The following is a 22450-nucleotide window of genomic DNA, read 5'->3' as shown; positions in this document are numbered from 1 at the left end:
CAAGTTTTGGTAATTATGAATAAAGTTGCTATAAATATCATATTAACCTTGTTTTTTTTTAAAGTTGTTTTCAGGGATAGAGATAGAGTGACGTAAATAATTCTGTAGTACCAGAAATGAAACCTTATAAAATTATTCATATTTTGCTTTTCTGAGTATGTATATCCTGAAAAAAACTTGTGGAAACTTTAGAGCCAGTGATGACCTGTCATATGGAAAACAAAGTATTTATTCTGTAATCTTCAAAAGCAGAATTAGAATTCACAAGTTAAAAAAAAAAGCTTGAGGTTCGGGTACACAATGCTCATGGTATTCTGTTTTCTATGAGATTAACAGATATAAGTAATAGAGTTTAATGTCAATTCAATACTAGGACAAACATTCAAAAAATTGGTTTAAAAATGGAGGTAGTAAATCTACCTTCCACTGAAAATGTTTTAGAAAAGCTAAATAATTACTTTGTAATTTAATATAAAACACCATATTATTTGGTGTTTGACTAGATTATAAATTATCTTCCACTTTAGTATGCAAAATTTATAAATCAATGATTTTTATGTCATGTTAATTTAATAAAAAATAACTAAAAAAAATGACTACTTCTCTTCAGGTTCACATGACTGAAATGTTTTCCAAGTTAATTTCATCATTACAATCTGTAAATCAGGCATTTTTTCAGTTAAATGATTGTTAAGTAGAGTGATGTTTTCTAAATATATCTTGATTCTGTTCAATTTGAAATTACTCTAGCAGACAAAAAATAAATTGAACTTTATTTTTGTTATATATTTCCAAATTCTCATGTGTTTCAACGATTGTCAAGTTAAAGATTTCCATGTTTCCTTTTTGGTTTTGTTTTAATTTGTTTATTTTTTACTTCTAACTCGTATATCAGAAAGAGTATGGTCAACAATTTAAAATAAAAGTACTTCAGTTCCATGACATTAATATTGAATGTTTAGAGTTTGCTTATGTGGAGAAATTAGTATTCAGGTTTAACAACAGTATTGTAACAAATTGAACCAAAAATTATATCAACTTCTAAGTATAAATAAAGGCACAGCATCAAAAACTAGCCCAAATTTGCATGTGTATCTCTTAATAACCTTGCATATGAAATTGTCATTTTCTATAGAAGCTGCATAGCATTTGTTTCTTATAAACTTTTCATTTGTTTGCTTGTCTTTATGTTGCTGTGTTTCAGGAAATCCCATTTCATGTTTCTTGCCACAATGTGTTCCTAGAAAACAAGTCATAAAATAGTAGTGTTATAATTGCATGCTGTGTTCCTGACCAAAAATTCAGCCCTGAATAAATCTTATCCTGAAATAAAATGGCATAAAGACAAAAACATAAAAAATACAAATCTGTATTTATTTAAATAATAAAACATGCTCTGATAATGTGAAATAAACATAAATGTCATGTGCTTATTGATTATGGGGGGAAATCCTATAGCAATGTTAGATATAACTATTCTACTATAAATTTTACCTAAAACTAGTAGCTTAGTTAGAAGAGGCATCAAGCATTTACTTAGGAGTGATTTTTCTTTATGTTCTTAAAATTTAGGATATGTGGGTGGTGATGATCCTGGTATCTTTAAAAAGGTTTATAAGGGTCTCTGAACCATACTCTTTTTCTTTTCCCCTGAAATAAATTTCTCAGTGGCAGAAACTTAAAAAAAAAATCATTATTCTGACCTTGGAAGTAGAATTTAAGTAGTATATTTACTGCTTCTGGTTTTGTTTTACCCACTGAAAAGCATTTAAAATATGAGGTGCTACCTTTTACCCATCTCCAGCAAGAAGGAAGCAGTTTTATTCATCATCTTCAAGATTTATTTTATCTACTGAGTTTTCACAACACTCCCTGATTCAAATGCTTAAATGCTTATTTCCCTTTCTAGCATTTAACCTTCCCACTCAAAGTCAGTTCCATGTGTCTTTGAATAAACCAAGAAGAAAGAGGAGGTTGGAATGACTTTTTATTTTTTTAAGCAATGTCCTACCGGGATGAATTGATGACTTCATCATGGTGAAAGCTAAAGGGGTGAAGACTAGATCCCAATAAGGTTAATATCTACTGAAAACTGTTAGGCATCAGAAACTGTGATAGGTACCATATGCACTTTATTTCCCATCCCCATGCCAACATTTGCAAAATGTTTTTATTATTTCTCTTTTAAAGATAAATAAATAAGGGTACAGAGAATTTAAATAATTTTTTCAAGATCACACACAAAATGAATGAAAAACTGGACTTTGAACTGAGTCAGCCTGTCTTCTAAAATCTGCACTCTTTCCCCTCCCACACTGACTTTTTCTAGGAACCTAGAAAGTGTTAGGAAAAGTTATTTGGGGCTTAATTCCAAGAAAATCATATTTTATAGGTAATTTGTTTTCATGCAATTTCACAAACATCTAATAAGTGGGTATTTTATGAACATCGTGTTATGCTGATTGCATGCAGTATTCAAAAATCTTTAAGATGACATTGTATGTTCGATATGCTTATATTATAGAAACTAGGTAAAGGAGTGTAATCTATCTGTGCCAATTCCATCCTAGTTTTGATGCATTTGTCAATTATATACATCCTGATTCTGCTTTCAGAATCAGATAAAACCAATAAAAATGAAGACTGTTAATCTTTTTCTTCCTGTAACAGAGCAAACAACCTTGCTAAGGTGATTTCCACATTCTGTTTTCCCATTGAAAAAATTTTCAGAGAATCATTAAATAGATGAGTTTAGCTTCAGCTGAAACTATCGCAAGGACAAAAAAACCAAACACCGCATTTTCTCACTCATAGGTGGGAATTGAACAATGAGAACACATGGACACAGGCAGGGGAACATCACACATTGGAGCCTGTTGTGGGGTGGGGGAAAGGGGGAGGGACAGCATTAGGCGATATACCTAATGCTAAATGATGAGTTAATGGGTGCAGCACACCAACATGGCACATGTATACATATGTAACTAACCTGCACGTTGTGCACATGTACCCTAAAACTTAAAATATAAGAAATAAAATAAAAAATAAAAAAATAAATGATTTATTTTGCAACTAAACCACACAATGTGTAGGGAGTGGACTTTTGTTATATGATGCCAACCCTTCATTCACCAACCTACATGGCTTAGGCAAATTCTACTAAGAATGTCTCTTGATGGGCATAATATTGAGTCACAGACACCACTGAGATTTCCCCTGCTGAACTATAGCCACTAGATAAACTCCCAAAGTTAACCAGTCTCAGTCTAGAGATTTTAGACTTTAGCATTGTGTACTTGGATACTTTTAAATACATTCTGGATATTCCAACCAGCATTTTCATTCAAGTGTCTAACCAAAAAGCAAATCCAAAAGTTATAGTTGTTGAGCTCTTTAACCCTAACCAAAGCAAATATGAAACTGTTTATTGAGCCACTAACTGAATTAGGTTTTGTGCTGGGCTTTTTTTATATATGTTTGGGGTTTCTTTCATAATTCAGCCAACTAGGTTAAGAAAGAAAAACAAAATCTAAATATGTCTCAACCAAACAGGTATAAAAACAGCATAAAATATTTTTCTAAACCAAACTTAAGCCAAACTGGTAATTAATTGAATTCAAATTTGTGAGAGATAGGTGTGAGGAGAAGTGTTGCACTGCCTTCACATATGGCATTGCAGTGACTTGAAGATACTCTTGTGATACTAAACATCAATAATTAATTTCAGCAACTCATCCCTCAGGCACGGTTATGTCTGACTACCTCTTGATATTTTGCTAAAATGCTTCTCACTTGAATTTTTTTCACAATTCAGAGAACCAAAATGAATTCTCTCTCGTCTCTCTCCCTCTCTTCTCTCTGTTCCTCTCTCTCACACACACACACACACGCACATGCATGCATGATAGCTCCAATCGCATTGTTTAAGAAAAAACAAAACTTAAAAGTTACTGTGAGTTCTACTAGGTATGCATTTCTCACTGTCACTTTCAAGATCTTCTATAATATAGCTCTCTTGGTCTATTTTGTGTTGCTATAACAGAATATCTAAGACTGGGTAATTTACAAACAAAAGAGGTTTATTTGATTCATGATTCTGGTGGCTGGAAGGTCAAAGATTGGGCAGCTGCAACTGATGAGGGCTTCATGCTGCTTCCACTCTTGGCAAATGTAGAAGTCAGGGGTGGTGTGTGCAAAAAGATCACGTTGTAAAAGAGGTAGTAAGAAAGAGAAACCAAAGAAGCCAGACTCTTTTTAACAACTCTCTTGCTCTTACAGCAACAAATCCATTTCCACAAGAGTGGGAACTCACTCACGCCTGAGGAAGGGCTTTAATCTATTCATAAGAGATCCAGACCTGTGACCTAAACATGTCATACTAGGCCCCACCCCCAATATTGCCACAATGGGGATCTAATTTTAACACGAGTTTTGTTGAGGGCAAACCATATCTAAACCACAGAAATGGTCTTAATCTACCTTTACAACATTGCAACATAAATTTCTCCTCTAGAAATCCTGTTGCCACTAAATTGAAATAATTTACTGTAACCAGTTGTAACCAATTGTAACCAATTGAAATAATTCACTGTAATTGGCTAAAAGTAACCAATAACCTTCTATTCTTGTGGCTTGGTTAATACTGTTCTTACATTGGGAAATTCAGTTGTTAAGGCTTTGTTAAGCCAAATGTGGTCCATGGACTAAGGGTTTTGGCATCACCTGAAGGCTGATCGGAAACTTATCTCATGCCCACTCCAGATCGATTGAATCAAAATATTCATGTTAATAAGATCTGACGTATGGCATATGTACATTAATGTTTGAGCCATTTCAAATAATACTTCTTCTATGACATCTGACTTATGTAATAGTTTCCTCTTTTGATCTTCATATTCAGAAATTGTCATCAATTTTTCAGTCTATAAGTATTTATTAAGCTGCTACTATGTTTCAGGCAAAACTGAGGACAGCCAGTGTTTAAACTGAGACTGGTTAACTTTTGAGAGCTTATCTGGTGGCTGTAGATCAGCAAGGAAATTCCAGTGGTGTCTGGGACTCAATATGTGTATTTCCATCAGGAAACATTCTCAGTAGAATTTTCCTAAGCCATGTAGGTTGGTGAATAAAGGGAACTTGGGGAGTTGACCTAACATAACAACAATCCACACCTTTCACCTTGTGTTATTTGCAAATCAAATTTTAAAAAATGAAAAGCTCTCATTTATAGAATGAGGAGTTGTAAAAATGCAAATAGTTTGAACTATCTGAAGGGTGAATTATAGATGGGAAAACAGTAGAAAGTGGAAAAGGTAATCAGAGGCCTAATTATTCAACTGAAAAACTGATGATATATAAAATATCCAAAAGTGTTAGATGCAAGGCAATAATTGCCTTTTATGGTAGATTATTTTTCCAGAGATTCAAAAAGGAATTGTGCAGTGGAAGTAAAGTTAATATTAAGAAGACTAGATAGGAGGTTGTTATAAAAATTCAAATAAAAAAGATTAGAAATTTGAACTAGAGAGTAATGGTAGACATCTATTCATTCATTCAACAGGTATTTATTGAGATTCTTTGAAATGCAGTGAAGTGTAACCAAGACAATCTAGATAGTAAAACTTGTTTCACAACTATTTCACTTAAAGTTACAAGTTTACTAGCTACATCACAGGCCTTCTACATTTTTATAGGAAATAGTTTTATCAAATTCTTTGTCATGCCTGGATCACCGTATCTTCCAGACCCTTGTAATTGTTTATCACCAACTGCCAGAATTCAAAGTCAATACCACATATGGCACGCAGTTGCTGAGAGTCTTAGCCTGCCTTTGCAAGAGCTCTTCCAAGCAATGACAAGAGGATAGTTTCTGAGTAATTCTCCCTTTATTCCATAAAGCATCCAGCATTATAAGTAGAAGATACTCAATATATTTTTGTTGAAGCAAGCCAATATACTCATTATTGCATATTTCATTATTATACTCTTAGCTCCAAACAGGATATGTTTAACAACTTTGTATGTGTGCATATGTGTGCACATGTGTACATGTGTGTGGGTTTATGTGGGGGTGTGATTATACCACTCTTCATCTGTGAACTATTTTACTTTCACTATTTTGAAAACTGAACTTGGATTTCCAGTTCTGGTTCAGCATGAAGTTGACAGTTCATCCCAAGAATAAGTAAAAAGCTGAAGAAACTGAAAAATTAACAACTGTTTTTATATCTGCAAGATAAGTGAGGCTACAGGGCAAACCACTACCCCCAAATTGGAGTCACCTCTCATGTTCTATATAATCAATATTACATACACACACACACACATATATATGTAATACATAAAATATATAAATACAATGAATATACTAAGAAAGGAGAGAGAGTAGAATCTTGTAAAATCCCCAATTAAATCCATAAAAAGCAAAAAAGTGTGAAAGAAAAAAATAGGAATGAAGACAAGGGCAACAATTAGAAAGCCAAAAGAAATATGGTAGATACTAATCCAACTATATCAATAATCACTGTAAATATCAATGGTCTATATACAAATTAAAAGACAAACATTGTCAGATTCTATCTAAAAGCAAGACCCAACTCTATGTAGTCTAGAAGAAAGCTACTTAAATATAAAGACATATGTAGAAAAAAAGTAAATAAATGAAGAAAGATATATGATGTAAACACTAATCAAAAGAAAGTGGGAATAGGTATTTATTTTCAGAGTTAGACATCAGATCAACAAAAATTATTAAGAATGCAGAGCGATATTACATGATGATAAAAGGGCTAAATCTCCAAAAAGACCTAACAATTCTCAACGTGCATGTACCTACTAACAGAATGTCAAAATGTGTGAGGCAAAAACTGGTAGAATTGCAAGAAGGAAGTGATAAAGCCACTATTACAGTTAGGGACTTCATTATCCCTCTGTCAGAAATGAACAAATCTAGTAGACAGAAAATTGGTAAGGACAAAATCGAACTCAACAACACATCAATTAACTGGATATAATGGATGTATATAAACTACTTCATCCAACAAAGTATATAAACTACTTCATCCAACAAAGGCAGAATACACATTCTTCTCAAGCTCGCATGGAACATTCACAAGACAGACCACATTATAGGCAATAAAACATATGCACCTTAACAAATTTCAAAGAATAGAAATCATACAATATCTGCTCTCAGACAGCAATAGCGTTAAATTAGAAATTAATAACAGAATAATATCTGGAAAATATTAAACATAATTGGAGATAACAAACACATTTTAAAAAAAATATGAGTCAAAGAAGAACTCTTAAAAACAATTTAAAAATATATTTTAAACTAAATGAAAATAAAAAAACAATTCATCAACATTTGTGAAATGCAATGACAGCAGTGCTTACTCTTACCATATAACCCAGCAATTGGGCCCCTTGGTGTTTACCCAAAGATGTTGAAAACTTAGGTTCACACAAAAAATCCTTCACATGGATGCTTATAGCAGCTTTATTCATACTTGCCAAAAATTTGAAGCAACTAACATGTCCATTGATAGCTGAATGGATAAACTAGTATATCCGTATAATAGAGTATTATTCAACACTAAAAAGAAATGACCTATCAAGCCATAAAAATGGAGGCAATATAAACACATGTTACTAAGTGAAAGAAGCCAATCTGAAAAGGCAATATGCTGTATGATTCTAACAATATGGCATTCTGCAAGGGGCAAAACTATGGAGATAGTAAAAATGTTAATGGTTGCCAGGAATTAGTGAAGGGGAGGAAAAAATTAACAGATGAAGCACAGAGTATTTTTAGGGAAGTGAAACTATTCTGTATGATACTATAATGATGGATACAGGTTGTTATACATTTATCCAAACCCAGAGAATGTATGAAACCAAGAGTGTATCCTCATGTAAACTATGGACTTTGGGTGATAATGATGTAACAATGTAGGTTCATGAATTGCAACAAATGTACCACTCTAGTGGAGGATGTTGATACTGGGGGAGGTCATGTATTGTGGGAGCAGAGAATATGGGCTTAATCTCTGTATCTTCTGCTCGGTTTTTGCTATGAACCTAAAACTGCTCTAAAAAGTAAATTATATTTAGAAAAAAATGAACTCAAGTGGTATTTACCATTGAATATTTAAAATAAATGGACAGTTGTTTATTATAATGGTAAGTTATTATTTTCATTTTGAATCTTCATACAGAAGCAAGCTCAAATATAATGAATTCACCAGAGAATTATCTATACTTTTCACCAACTTTTATTATTCTGATACAATAATAACAACTATTATTTAACAAGTGCCTATATGTGCTGGTACATTTATGCATTTAACTTAAAATTATTTTGTTATCTTAATAACTTCAATGAGGTGGTCATTAATATTATGCAGATGTTGATGATTAGAAAACTAAGAGATAAAGAAGACAAAAAAAACTTGTCCAAAGTCATATATTTTACAATTCATAGAAACAGAATTTAATAACAGAAAGTTGATTCCTGAGCCTACTTATTCTTAAACACTATAAAATTGATACACTTTGGCTGTGTCCCCACCAAAATCTCATCTTGAGTTGTAACTCCCACAGTTCCCATGTGTCATGGGAGGAACCTGGTGGGAGGTCATTGAATCATGGGGGTGGGGCTTTCCCGTGCTGTTCTCATGATAGTGAATAAGTCTCAGGAGATCGAATGGTTTTAAAAATGGGAGTTTCCCTGCACAAGCTTTCTCTTTTTGCCTGCTGCCATCCATGTAAGGTGTGACTTGCTCCTCCTTGCCTTCTGTCATGATTGTGAGGCCTACCTAGCCATGTGTAACTGTAAGTCCATTAAACCACTTTTTATTCCCAGTCTTGCTTATATCTTTATCAGTGGCATGTAAATGGACTAATACAATAATATTCCCTCTATTTTATATTTGTTAATTTATATTTTTATAATTTTATTTCTTTAAATTTGTGTTTTATTTCAATAGGTTTTTGGGGAACCAGTAGAATTTTGTTACAATAATAAGTTATTTAGTGGTTATTTCTGAGATTCTGGTTCACCCATCAACCAAGTAGAGTATACAATACTCAAATTATGGTCTTTTATCCCTCACCCTCTCCCACTCTTTCCCCTGAGTCCCCAAAGTCCATCGTATCATTCTTATGACTTTACATCCTCATAGCTTAGCTCCCAATTATGAGTGAGAACATATGATATTTGGTTTCCATTCCTGAGTTACTTCACTTAGAATAATAATCTCCAATTTCATCCAAGTTGCTGTGAATGTTATTATTTCATTTTTTTATGGCTGAGTAGTATTCCATAGGGTATGTGTACATATATATATACACATACACACACATACACACACACATATATGTATATAAGTATATATATATGTATATGTAGATATATACATATGTATTTATATAGGTATATGTGTGTGTATATATATACTTTTTTGAATATACATATATGTGTATATATATGTACTTTTTTGAATATATATATGTGTGTGTATATATATATATATACTTTTTTTAATAATGAATTTTTTCCTCTGGGTAGTGGGATTTCCTAGTAGTGGGATTTCTTCATCAAATGGTAGATCTACTTTTAGTTCTTTAAGGAATCTCCACAGTTTTCCATAGTGATTGTACTAGTTAACATTCCCACCAACAGTATAAAAGTTCCCTTTCACCACATCCACACCAACATCTATTATTTTCTCATTTTTTTTATTATGGTCATTCTTGCAAGAGTGAGGTGGTATCACGTTGTAGTTTTATTTGCATTTCCTTGATAATTAGTGATGTTGAGCATTTTCTCATATATTTGTTGGGCATTTGTGTATCTTCTTTTGAGAAGTGTCTATCCATGTTCTTAGCCCACTTTTTGATGGAATTGTTTGCTTTTTTCTTGCTGATTTGTTTGAGTTGTTTAAAACCATAGCCAACATTATACTGAATGGGTAAAAGTTGAAAATATTTCCCTGAGAACTGAAACAAGGCAAGGATGCCCACTTTCACCACTTTGATTCAATATGGTACTGGAAGTCCTAGCCAGAGCAATTAAAAGAAAGAAATCAAGGGGATGCAAATTGGTAAAGAGGATGTCAAACTGTCACTGGTTACTGATGATATGATCATATGCCTAGAAAACCCTAATTACTCAATCAAAAAGCTCCTAGAACTGGTATTTGAATTCAGCAAAGTTTCAGGATACAAAATTAATGTACAGAAATCAATAGTTCTGCCATACACCAACAATGATCAAGCTGAGAAACAAATCAAGAATTCAATCCCTTTTACAAAGCTGAAAAAAAAGTAATAAAACTTAGGAACATACTTAACCAAGGAAGTGAGACTTCTACAAGGAAAACTACAAAACACTGCTGAATGAAATCATAAGCAACACATACAAATGGAAACAGATCCCATGCTCATAGATGGGTAGAATAAGTATTATGAAAATGACCAAATTGCCAAAAGTGATCTACAAATCAATGCAATTCCCATCAAAATACCAGCATCATTCTTCACAGAACTAGAAAAAGCAATCCTAAAATTCATATGGAACCAAAAAAAGAACTCACATAGCCAAAGCAGAACTAAGGAAAAAAAAAAAAAAATCTGGAGACTTCACATTACCCAACTTCAAACTATACTATAAGGCCATAGTTATCAAAACAGCATGATACTGGTATAAAAATAGGCACAGAGACCAATGGAACAGAACTCCAAAATAAAGCCAAATACTTAAAGCCAACGGATCTTTAACAAAGTGAACAAAAACATAAAGTAGGGAAAAAGATACCATATTCAACAAATAGTGCTAGGCTAATGGCAAGCCACCTGTAGAAGAATGAAACTGGATCCCCAACCCTAACCTTATACAAAAATCAACTCAAGATAGATCAAAGACCTAACTCTAAGACATGAAATGATAAAAATTCTAAACAATATATTTGGAAAAACCTTTGTAGACATTGGCTTAGGCAAAGACTTCATGACCAAGAACCCAAAAGCAAATGCAGCAAAAACAAAGATAAATACATGAGACTAATTAAACTAAAAAGCTTCTGCACAACAAAAGAAATAATTAACAGGGTTAACAGACAACCCACAGAGTGGGAGAAAATCTTCACAATATTCTCTCTTTAGAACGTGAAAGCTTATCAAATGCTAAAATCAAGGCATAGAATTTGCACTAAACAAGAATGTATGCTGAGTTGAGATTTCTCATTATGAGTACTATTGACATTTTAGACTAAACCTTATTGTAAGGGAGCTGTTCTGTGCATTTTAAGGTGCTTAGTGCATTTTAAGGCTTTTACCCAGTAGATTCCAGTAACACCCCCAACCTATGACAGTCAAAAATGTCTCTAGATATTTCCAAGTATGTCCTGGGAGGAAAAAATCACCCTCTGTTAAGAACCTGTCATATTTTTTCCCAATTTAAATGTGAATGTATTGAGATTGTCATTAGTCTTTGATGCAGCCTCATATTAGGTATTGTTAGTTGATTTTGCTTCATTAAGATATAGCTTAAATTGAGAACATTTTATTCTGGAAACTCCCTATCTTGTTTTCACATCAGGATGTCTTTTTAGGGGTGAAAGCTATTTTTAGAAGTTCTTTTCTATCAGTCCCTTAATTCAATCTTTCATGATATCCATCAACTGACAAAAAATAAAAGACCACAATGAGCCATAATAATCCATGGAAAAAGATGTTTCAAGAAGCCCCCTTCTCCTGAAGCTATTGCAAATGAGCCATTATGTGTAAGTTCTTAAGGAATAGCTCTCAGGTAATAATGATTTTTTTAAGTGAATTTCTGGTCTTACACATGAGAATGTAAGTAAATGTAATTGCTCTTCATCAGCTTATCAGATAGCTAGTTTATGCAGGAAATGAACTATGTTAAGAAAGTTCCAAGACAATGTAAGATATTGTTAGCAACTTTTGTTCCCCTCAAATCACCATGATTTGAGAACCATGATGGCTGTGGCTACATTAGTGTACATTTGCAGCCATTTTCATTCTTTCTCTTGTAAGAATGTATCACATTATTATCACAATCAACTAACATTATTATAATCAACCACATCATCATCTGTGCACATGTGGTCAATGAGGATGAGTGACAGGTGTAAGTGCAGATTCTAAGGAGAATGAGACTATTTTCTCTAATAATTATTCTCATTCACAGGCCCTTTTATAAACACCTAGGTTTGTGAACCAAAGCTTTGTGTTCAGCAAACTATGGGAGGAAATGCTTATTAAATAGATCATGGGTAATTTTACATTGGACATCTGAGTCACCTACCTAGATGTCATAAAGGTTAGACTGTCGAAAGCAGTTCCATGTGTTAGAAGTAAGATGTGACACTTTATATTCTAATCAGAATGAAGAAGCTCAAAGTTCCAAGTGGACATTTTACAGTATAGGTAGAAAAGTCCTGTACAAAGTATCCTTGTTTCTTAACAGTTTACTGTGCAGAGAACAGTAAGCTTTCTTTAAAAAGTCAACTTTTAGGGATTTTTTTAGTTAACTTTTTCATAGTGTTCTTTTTCCTCTTATGTTCTTATGATTATTTCATAAACAGAAATAAATTAGTTCAATTGCTGTTTTGATTTTGACTAGTTTCAAATGAATATGTAAATTACCATTTTTATTATTTCTTCATACTTGAATTTGTCAAATACCTTGATATTTGCTTTTCTTAATACCTTTATTAAGGTTAATAACAATTTTCTTAATACATTTATTGTAGAAAATTAAATTTCAGTCATGGTGTCTGAATAATCAAAATATATTTTCATAGATAAAGTACCAGTCCTTCTATATTAGTTGTCTATTGCTATATAATACAACACCTCAAATTTCAGTGGCTTGTAATAACTATTTATATGGCTCATGAATCGGCAGGTTAATTTGACAGCTCTACTGATCTTAGCTTGGCTCACTCATATATCTGCAGTCAGCTCATGGGTCAACTTGGAATTGGCTGGTCTAGCAAGGTCTAGGCTAAGGCAATACAGCTCTACTTCACATAGCCTCTTACTCTTTAGCATGCCAATGCAGCTTATTCACATTGCATTGGGTAGTGTTCCAAGATAGTGAGCAGAAATGTTCAAGGCTCTTGAGGGCTAGGCTTGGAAATAGCATGTAACATCTGCTGCATTTTATTGGCCAAACCAAGTCCCAAGACCAGTCCAGATATAGGAAGAGGAGGAAGAGACTCCATCTCTTGGTGAGGGAAGCAACAAAGTCAGCAAAAAGGCATATATAGGAAGAAATGACTGTGGCCTTTTCTGCAATCAACCACACCTCTGTTAGTGACAACTTTGACATTTTGAATGTCAGCAAAATGAGCCTGTGTATTTACAACTATGTTGTCAACATGTGGTAGGTGTAGATTGACCCTGTTTAGCAATTAGATAACCCACTGTGAAGTTGATAAGTCTGACAAGATTACAGCTATAATATGGGAGATTGCCCTTTTTGTGGAAAGGGTTGAAAATTTCATGATATATGTGAAAGTCCTTTCTGTACTAATAAACATGACAGGAGAGACACAGTAACAGAGAAAAATTTGAGCAATGTCTTTCAAATTTAGGCCTATTTTGATGGAGTTCATGTGATGTAGTAGCCTATGGATTATTATATTTTTTAAGTCAGTGGGGTCTCAGTACATAGATGGTATTTGAAGGAGATGAAAACGAGGCAGAATGTTCTGTTCTTTAATGTAGGAAAAATTGTAATGGGCACACCTTCCATTTCAATAGAATAGTCCCATGCAAATGTAGTACTCCAAGCAGAACTAAGAGTCACTACAATACTGTCTAGTAATATTACTTCTAAAAAGCTATCATAATCCATAGCTGGATTTCAGCAGTCTTATTGCTCATGAATGTTCAAATTGCTGTGAAAACATATTTAGAATAATTATCTGTTTTAAGCCACAACAAAGATATTTTCTTTTTTCCTAGTTAACTATGGAAATATGTACAAGTGGAAATATCAAAATTTAGAAAGTAGAATTAAAACATCACCTGTGTTATCAAAGTGAATGGTAGACTATGAAGTGAAACAGCAATTATAGACAACTATACACTAAAGGTATACACATTTTTTGGACAGAATCACATGTGGTGATTCCTTCAATCCTTTGGGAGAACAACTACTTGCATTGGTAGATAACTGCTGACCACATATGAGGAATGCTGTGAACTAAGGTCAGTAATAAAAAACAAAAAAAATTCACATGTATATCACTTTGCAAAGTGTGTTCATATAATTTTTATCATGTTATTCTCATCAAACCTGTAAGGAATACAGAACATTATAATTGCTTCATTTTATATGAAAACACTGAAGCTCAGAGAGACAGATGACTTATCAAATGTCATACTGTTCATATATGGAAGACCATGGGAAATATGTGGGTTTTCTTATTATACATCTAGGACTTTTCTCCATACATTATAACTTTTTCATCACATAACTCCAAACACCAAGATCAATGGAGATGTACCTGTGGTCCTTATTTAAATGAAACTGGATTCCAAGTGTAGCAAATTGCAAGATGGTTTAGAAGTCTAAATGACCTCCTAGTGGAAACTCATGCTGGGAGACAGAGGCAGGAATGCTAAAGTTTATTCAACAAGAAAATTTTACTTATTAAATACCAATAATAATTTTGAATGTGGTGGCCATCACTTAAAGCCATCTTAAGGTTAGCCTTGTGTATGCGTGGATTCGTTCCTGGTCCTCGGGAGAGAATGAGAGGGCTGTGGTTAAGAAAATTTCAAAGAACAATTTTTTTTTTTGAGACAGAGTTTCACTCTTGTTGCCCAGGCTGGAGTGCAATGCCACTATCTTGGCTAATTGCAACCTCTGCCTCCCAAGTTCAAGTGAGTCTCCTGCCTCAGCCTTCCAAGTAGCTGGGGTCACAGGTGCCCGCCCCCAAGCCCAATTAATTTTTGTGTTTTTAGTAGAGACAGGGTTTTGCCATGTTGGCCAGCTTGGTCTTGAACTCCTGATATCAAGTGATCCACCTGCCTCGGCCTCCCAAAGTGCTGGGATTACAGGTGTGAGCCACAATATTTCAATATATTCTGTAAATTTTGCACAGTAACAACACAACATTGCTATAAGATCCCTTTTTGTGAAAGTAAACTAAAGGAGGGATAGGTATTCTTCCTCTCCCCACAGTACCAAAGATCAACAGCTTTATACTAGTGTTGATTCTCACTTAATGAATGTATTAGTTCATTCTCACATTACTATCAAGAACTACCTGAGGTTGGGTAACTTATAAAGGAAAGAGGTTTAATTGACTCATAGCTCTGCAAACTCTACAGGAGGCATGGCAGGGGAGGCCTCAGGAAACTTACAATCATGGCAGAACGTGAAGGGGAAGCCAACATATCTTACATGACAGGAGCAGGAGGAAGAGGGTGAAGAGGGAAGTGCTACACACTTTTAAACAAGTATATCTCGTGAGAACTCACTCATTATCATGAGAACAGCAAGGAGGGTATCTGCCCCCATGATCCAATCACCTCCCACAACATCCCTCCTCCAACATTAGGGATACAATTCAATATGAGATTTGGGTGGGACACAGACCCAAACTATATCAGTGAGTGACTGCAGTGACTGTTGGCTCTATATTGGTGACTGGTAGGAGACTGATTTCCTGCTGTGGGATGGCAATGTCTAGTGGAAGACCATGGTATGAGCAAAGCAGTAGGCTGAGAAAGTGTCTTCATGAGTGCAATGTGACCAAAACTTACACTTTGTCTGAGATATTTGTAATAAATATAACTATTTCTACTTCCTAAAATAAGACACAACTTGGCTCTTTGGTTGCTTTCACCATATAAGTTACCTATCCTATTCTAAGATACTCAGTATAGTCAAATGGTTTTCCAGAAAAATTAAAGTCCCTCTCCCCTCCAAACTTCAGGAACTGTGAAGGAAAACAGTATTGCAAGGCTTTTCAACCATGTACATTCACCCCTTGCTACCATCTTTCCCTTTAGGATTTTGTGCATTTCAAAATCAGGGGAGAGATATGGAATTCATTGGTGGCCTCCTGGCAAGGAACTTTCTTTCCTTTGGCCCATGAACTGCACTGACTCTCTGTACTTTATTGTCTAGTATATAACTTGGTTCACCTGATATTCTGTGTATATGCTGCCACTTGTTTTCATAACCATGGATCTTTCCATTCTGTGTAGTTGGAGCTACCCTCACTCTATGACCTGCTAGCAAAAAGTCAAAATTTCTTATTGATTGGACTTTTTTTTTTTTTTATGAGTGTCTCGCTCTGTCACCCAGACTGGACACAATGGCACGATCATGGCTCACTGCAACCTCCCCAAGGGTTCTAGTGATTCTCCTACCTCAGCCCCCTGAGTAGCTGGGATTACAGGTGCCCACCACCACCCCCAGGTAATTTTTTTGTATTTTTAGTACAGACGAAATTTTGCCATGTTGACCAGGCTGGTCTCGAACTCCTGACCTCAGGTGATCCGCCTGTCTTGGCCTCCGAAAGTGCTAGGATTACAGGCATGAGCCACCGTGTCCAGCCTGACTAGACTTCTTATACTTCCTAAACATCAAGACAGCACAGGAGTTTGGACTGTCTTCACTGTACCATAATAAGGAGTTTAAGACACTGTGTGAGTTTGCCCAGAGGCACCTACGTAGACGCACCCACAGAAGTTGATTCCATATTGCTTCCATGCCATAGGAGACACAGAGCCATGACAAATACAACATTTCTCTGGAAGGTTTGTAGACTCCCAAGGACACAACTACAGAAATGAGGCACTAAACATAACCTGAGTGTTTCCACATTTTTAAATTCACTTCATGAGCCTTAAAAACTCAGGTTTTGCCAAAGTGGTGACATCTTTTTCTAGACATTATCTTCCTCTCCCCTTGAAGCCCTAAATGCTTCTGCTTAAACAGATGAAATGTATAAAGTAGCTAGGAAATGTTAGTATATTATTTGAAATAAAACTGAATTGATTTCTTGTTTTAAAAAATAGATTATTCACATCATTATCAAATGTAATTTATTCCTGAAGATTCATTTGGAAAGGTTGCCATAATTGTTCATTAAAAAGTTGGATAACTGAGCCAATACAATTTGAGTCATTATTGCAAATGTGATGTAAGCTGTGCCTACAAGCAGATGAAATCTAAGAAACTAGCGTGTAAAACTTTGTTGCATTGGGATAGACACATGACCCAAAAAGCTTATTTAGCCCAGTGATTTTCAGACTGCACCCCACATTGAGATCCAAATCTGTTTCTAGGAAACCCACTTGACAATAGGAGCATTTGTATTGGTTTACATAATAGCATTTCAATTAAAATTTAACACAAATGAAACATTAATTCTTACAAAAATATATAGATAGATGATACAGTGAGAAAGAGATAAAGAAGTAGGTAGATAAATGAAAATATCTGTTTTAACCCATAAATTAAGTGCTTTCCTGACATGCAAATTCATACTAGTTTATGGCAATATGCTGCTCATGGTGGAAAAGGAGGACTAACTTGATTTTCTTTTGTACAACAATTACTGTTCTAAGCACAGTGCATGTTACTTTTACTATTTATTTCTCACAGGAATCATTTGCAATGGTATTATGATCCCCATTTTACAAACGGAAACAGGCTCAGCAAGGTTAAGACAATAGCTCAGAGTCAGAGAGCTTGAAAGACAGAAGTAGTTCTCAAATTAACTCATGTATGTCTGAACTAAAAGTCCATACTTTCCCTCTACACCTATTATCACCATGTTGCTTATAACATGGTACTGAGTGCTGTGTAGTACAGACACATTCACATTAGGTATAACATGTAGAAAAATATGTAGATTCCACTTACTGCTACAATATCTGTGGTTCAAGAAAAGGGAATCTGTAATTTAAACTGGTAAATAAAAATCACCAAATTTTTTATACTACAAAATTGTAACATGTATAGCTCTACTTTAAAAGCCTTTGTCTAATTCCTTAGCATTGAATAAAATTCTGTTAATTATAGCTGTTTTATGAAAAGATATAATCTTATACCTACTCTGCAAATATTCCACAATCTGCATATTGGGGAAATAAAATGAATGTTGAAATAAATGTTGAAATGGAATGTTGAAAATTAATACTTATTATTTTATTCCCCAAATATGCATAATTTGAGACAATGTATTGCCTAGTATTACATCATGTAACTTTTTAAAAACAAAGATCTGATCTGTATTTTCTTATTTTCTCATATCATTCAATGTCTTTGTATATTCAATATTCTTATATTATTCAATATTCTTAATTATTCTTACAAATTTACTCTCTAAAATAATGCTACATTAATGTTAGTCAATTACATTTATTTCATTATATGATCAATTTCATTTCACAAGACATTGTGGCTGAAGAGTTAGCCAAAATTTATTAATGAAATAGAAAATCAAATAAAAAGCTGACTATGTACTACCAAAAATGAATCATAAAGAGATATCCAAGATGAAAACAGTAAATAAGAAATTAGTCATGAGAGGGGCAGCTGCATTATAATTAAGAATTGAAAGCACAGGATTTGACAGCAAGTCTAAGTCCCAGATGTAGCATTTACCAACAAGCTTATTAAGTAATTTAATTTCTGGAATTCTCCATTTTCATATCTTTAAAACAAGGATAATAATGTTTATTTCCTATAGTTATTATCAGTATTAAATAAAATTGCATATGAAAACATATTTAAGATATATAGTTGACCCTTAAGCAATGCAGAGGTTAGGGATGCTGAATTCCCATGCAGAGGATATGGAAGGAGAAGCAGGACAGGAAGCCACATTTGATGTAATTTTCATTATAAAACATACACGCATAAGTGGACCCATGCAATTCAAACCCATATTGTTTAAGGGTCAACTGAAGAATGTGTCTTAATCCCTTTTCTGATGCTTATAACAACATGTAAAACTGGGTAATTTATAAAGAAAAAATATTTCTTACAGCTACGGAAGCTAAGAAGACCAAACTTGAAGGGGCATATCTGGTGAGAGCCTTCATTCTTTTGGGTATTCTAAAGTATCTGGGGCACTTGGTATCACATGGCAACGGGGTTGAGTGTGCTAATATGCTATGCTCAGGTCTCTCTCTTCTTATAAAGTCACCAGTTCCTCTCCTATGATAACCCGTCTATCCATTAACCCTTTAAACCATTAATCCATTAATGGATTAGTTCATTCATTCGTGATCCAGTCACCTGTTAAAGACCCCACCTATCAATAGTACCATATTGGGAATTATATCTGAAAATGAGTTTTGGAGGAGACATTCAACCTATACAGAATACTATATTCAAAGTTATAATTGTTAAAAGTCATTTTTCTATTTCAGATTAAACTGGTTTAACCAGATTGCATAGGTGGCCAGACCAAATACTCACAGTCATTGTAATGAGAGGCATTGTAATGTATTAGCTAGACTATGTTTGTACCAAAAAAGTAGGTGAGAGGTAAGGAGGAGCCAGCCGGGGTGAGCATTCCAATTATACACCTTTCCTTAACCATAGGCCCAGAGATTTTCCAAGAACTACTCCTTGTTTTCCAGTCAGCACACTTGAAACTCTCCAAATTTATATGTCATCTTTTATATGTTTTATATTGGGATTTCCTCCTACCAATGGAATTTGCTAATCCATTATAAATCCCTTTCTTAGGATTTTTTTTTGTTCTAGACATTATTTTAGGTGATAAGATAGGACATTGAAAAAAACTAGAAATTTTTCATGGAAATTATGCTCAATACATAACAAGCAGTAGAAACAAATAAACAAGCAGATATCAATGAAAATAAGACAAGGTGGCATGATAGCAATTACGACTGGCAGTGTAACAGTAGTTAAGAGCTAGTGTTTAGAAATCTGCCTCGAAGAGAGCCCCAATTTCCATGTGGTAAGCTGACCATATTGGGGAATTGATTTCAGTCCTCTGATTCTCAGTTTCCCTACATGTAAATTAGCAACAAGAATGTTAACTATTTCAAAGGGCTATTGATACTATTAAATGCAATGTTATATACAACATATTTAGAACAGAGCTTGAAACATACTTCAGATTAAGTAGTCAGTGCAGACTTTTCCAACAAAGTAATAGGGTAAGACTTGAATAAGAAACAGTAGATGGTTTTAAAAAGGTTTGAGCAGAACATTTAGGGCAGAAGAAATAGCTCATAAAAAGGCTCTTATTTAGAAACCAAGTTCGAGTTTTTAGGTAAAAAAAAAAGGAAGGCCATTTGTATCTGAAGCATGGTGATCAAGTGTTTGAGTGGGAGCGTGCTACACCTTGTGAGCTCTTGATGGAGCTTGGATTCATTCTGGGTTTCATGGGTTGTCTTCAGAGGAATTTAATTGAAAAGTGAAATGATGTGCTGGGCATAAGAGGATGTTGTAGTACTTAGTCATCATGATGATGGCATGGAGCAGAATCATAGCTGTGTGATGGAGGAAATTAGGTAGATTCCAGAGCAGAAAGAAAAGGTGCCAAAATGGAGAAGGAGTTGTGAGTGAAGAAAGAACACTGTAAAACATGGTGCCCCCATACACATAAGAAGAATATATTTCAAGAAGGAGAAAAAATTCTACTCTGTCAAATGTTGCTGAGAAATTGGATAAAAGGAAGACAGCCAAGTGACAGTTCATTACTTCATGATGGTCACTGAAAACCTTGAACAAAATAGTTTTAGAGAAATTCTGTAGATAAAAGACTAGGTAGGGCAAGGAGACAGAACGGTAGACTATGAAGTGAAACAGCAATTATAGACAACTATTGAGAAGTTATACTCTGAAAAATGGACTAAGTGGAGAAGATTGTAGGATCAAAGAGATTTTGGTACTTTGTTTTGTTTTGGTTTGGTTTTAGTTGTGCTGATTATTATTGTTTTTAATATGGAAAATATTATTAGAGCATCGGCCTTTATTTTCTAAAATTATTTGTAATTTTTGGTCAGCAAAGACACCTAACAACACCTTTCACCTATCCACACATTTCTAACTTTCTATTTTCCAGGTTGTTACTGAGTTTGAGCCTTTTAAATACTTAAATGTTTTCTATAATTTCCAGAAGTTGAGGCCGGGAAGAGGAAGCAAGCATGTGTGTTCACTATTTCACTATCTTGACTTACTGTTGTATTTGTAATTGTCAAAATATTAGAATTAAGATGTCAATGGTGCCTGGAGCCCACCTCATTTCAATGTGATTAGAGAAAATAAAGGCCAAATCAAAAGATTATAAAAGTGACATTGTGCCTGTCACTTTCCTTTGTATTTATTTCAACTATTTAGCTATTTCAATGTTGTTTTCATTGTTGATCTCCATTAAGCGATCACTTATACATCCAAATACGCATATACCCAAATAATTCAGTAATGTGGATCATACTGAGGTTTGAATTAAACATTTCCCTTCAATATATCTACTCTCCAGTTTTCCAGTGCTCAGGAACTTACAGCTCCATTGTATACTTCGCACCTGATATGGCATTTCAATAGTGCATAGCATTTCTAAAGGGACACACTGAGAAGACAACAACATTATCTAAGAAATATTCTTTTAAAAAAATTTTATTTTCTTGAGGAAATAATCATAAAAATCCAAACTGAGATTCATACAGCAGAACAACTGCTTTAGTCTCTATAAAAATGTCAATGTTATACAGACAAATAGGAGGCTGATCTGTTCTGGACTGAAAGAGATAAAATAGAGGTGACAATGAAACAATGCATACTTGCTATTAGATCTTGGGTTTAAAAAATGGTTAAAAAGAAAAGCATTCAGACAATTAGGGATATTTGAATATTGCATAATTTGAACTATGTAATAGATAAAAATATTATATCAATATTACATTCCCCTAGTGTTATGATTATTATTGTGGTTATTAAAAGAATTCTTGTGCTTTTAGGAGCCAGATTCAGAACTATTTATATGACTTACTTTGTTTTTCTGCAATTTATTCATACATGCTTCAGAAGGGACTAATGGGTTGACAGAGAGAGAAGAATAAAATAAACAAAAGGAGCAAAATCTTATATTTGGTACATCTAGGTAAGATAAGTTTTTATATTATAATTTTTCAATTTTTTGAGATCTATACAATTTTCTAAGACTAAATAAAAATATAAATAGCACATACATAAATAAACCATTCTTATGCTGCTATCCATATTCAGAAATCTAATCTGGACATAAATGTATATAGTATTCACTGTGTAATAAACTATAGTTTAGTTTTGCTAACAAGACTGCGAAATCTATGTGGGCAAGAAATAAGTTATATCCCTCTTTATCAATGCACTAAACTCTAGAAAAAAATAATTGCAGAAAACAGAAACTCAATAAATGTTTGTTAACAT

At 33.9% G+C, this 22450-nt stretch overlaps 1 long non-coding RNA gene across 1 annotated transcript in view; it reads right to left on the bottom strand.

The window, feature by feature from the left end:
• Nucleotides 1–860: 860 nt before the first annotated feature.
• The window catches only part of LOC131380885 (uncharacterized), a 126619-nt gene continuing 105029 nt past the window's right edge, over nucleotides 861–22450 (bottom strand). Inside the window, exon 5 of the long non-coding RNA XR_009209153.1 lies at nucleotides 861–1240. This is a non-coding gene — a long non-coding RNA (uncharacterized LOC131380885). The remainder of the gene's footprint in view (nucleotides 1241–22450) is intronic.

Source organism: Hylobates moloch, unplaced genomic scaffold (genome assembly GCF_009828535.3).
Source record: "Hylobates moloch isolate HMO894 unplaced genomic scaffold, HMol_V3 SCAFFOLD_12, whole genome shotgun sequence".
Taxonomy (NCBI): domain Eukaryota; kingdom Metazoa; phylum Chordata; class Mammalia; order Primates; family Hylobatidae; genus Hylobates; species Hylobates moloch.
Note: the sequence above shows the minus strand (reverse complement) of the source record. Positions and strands in the feature narration are given on the sequence as shown.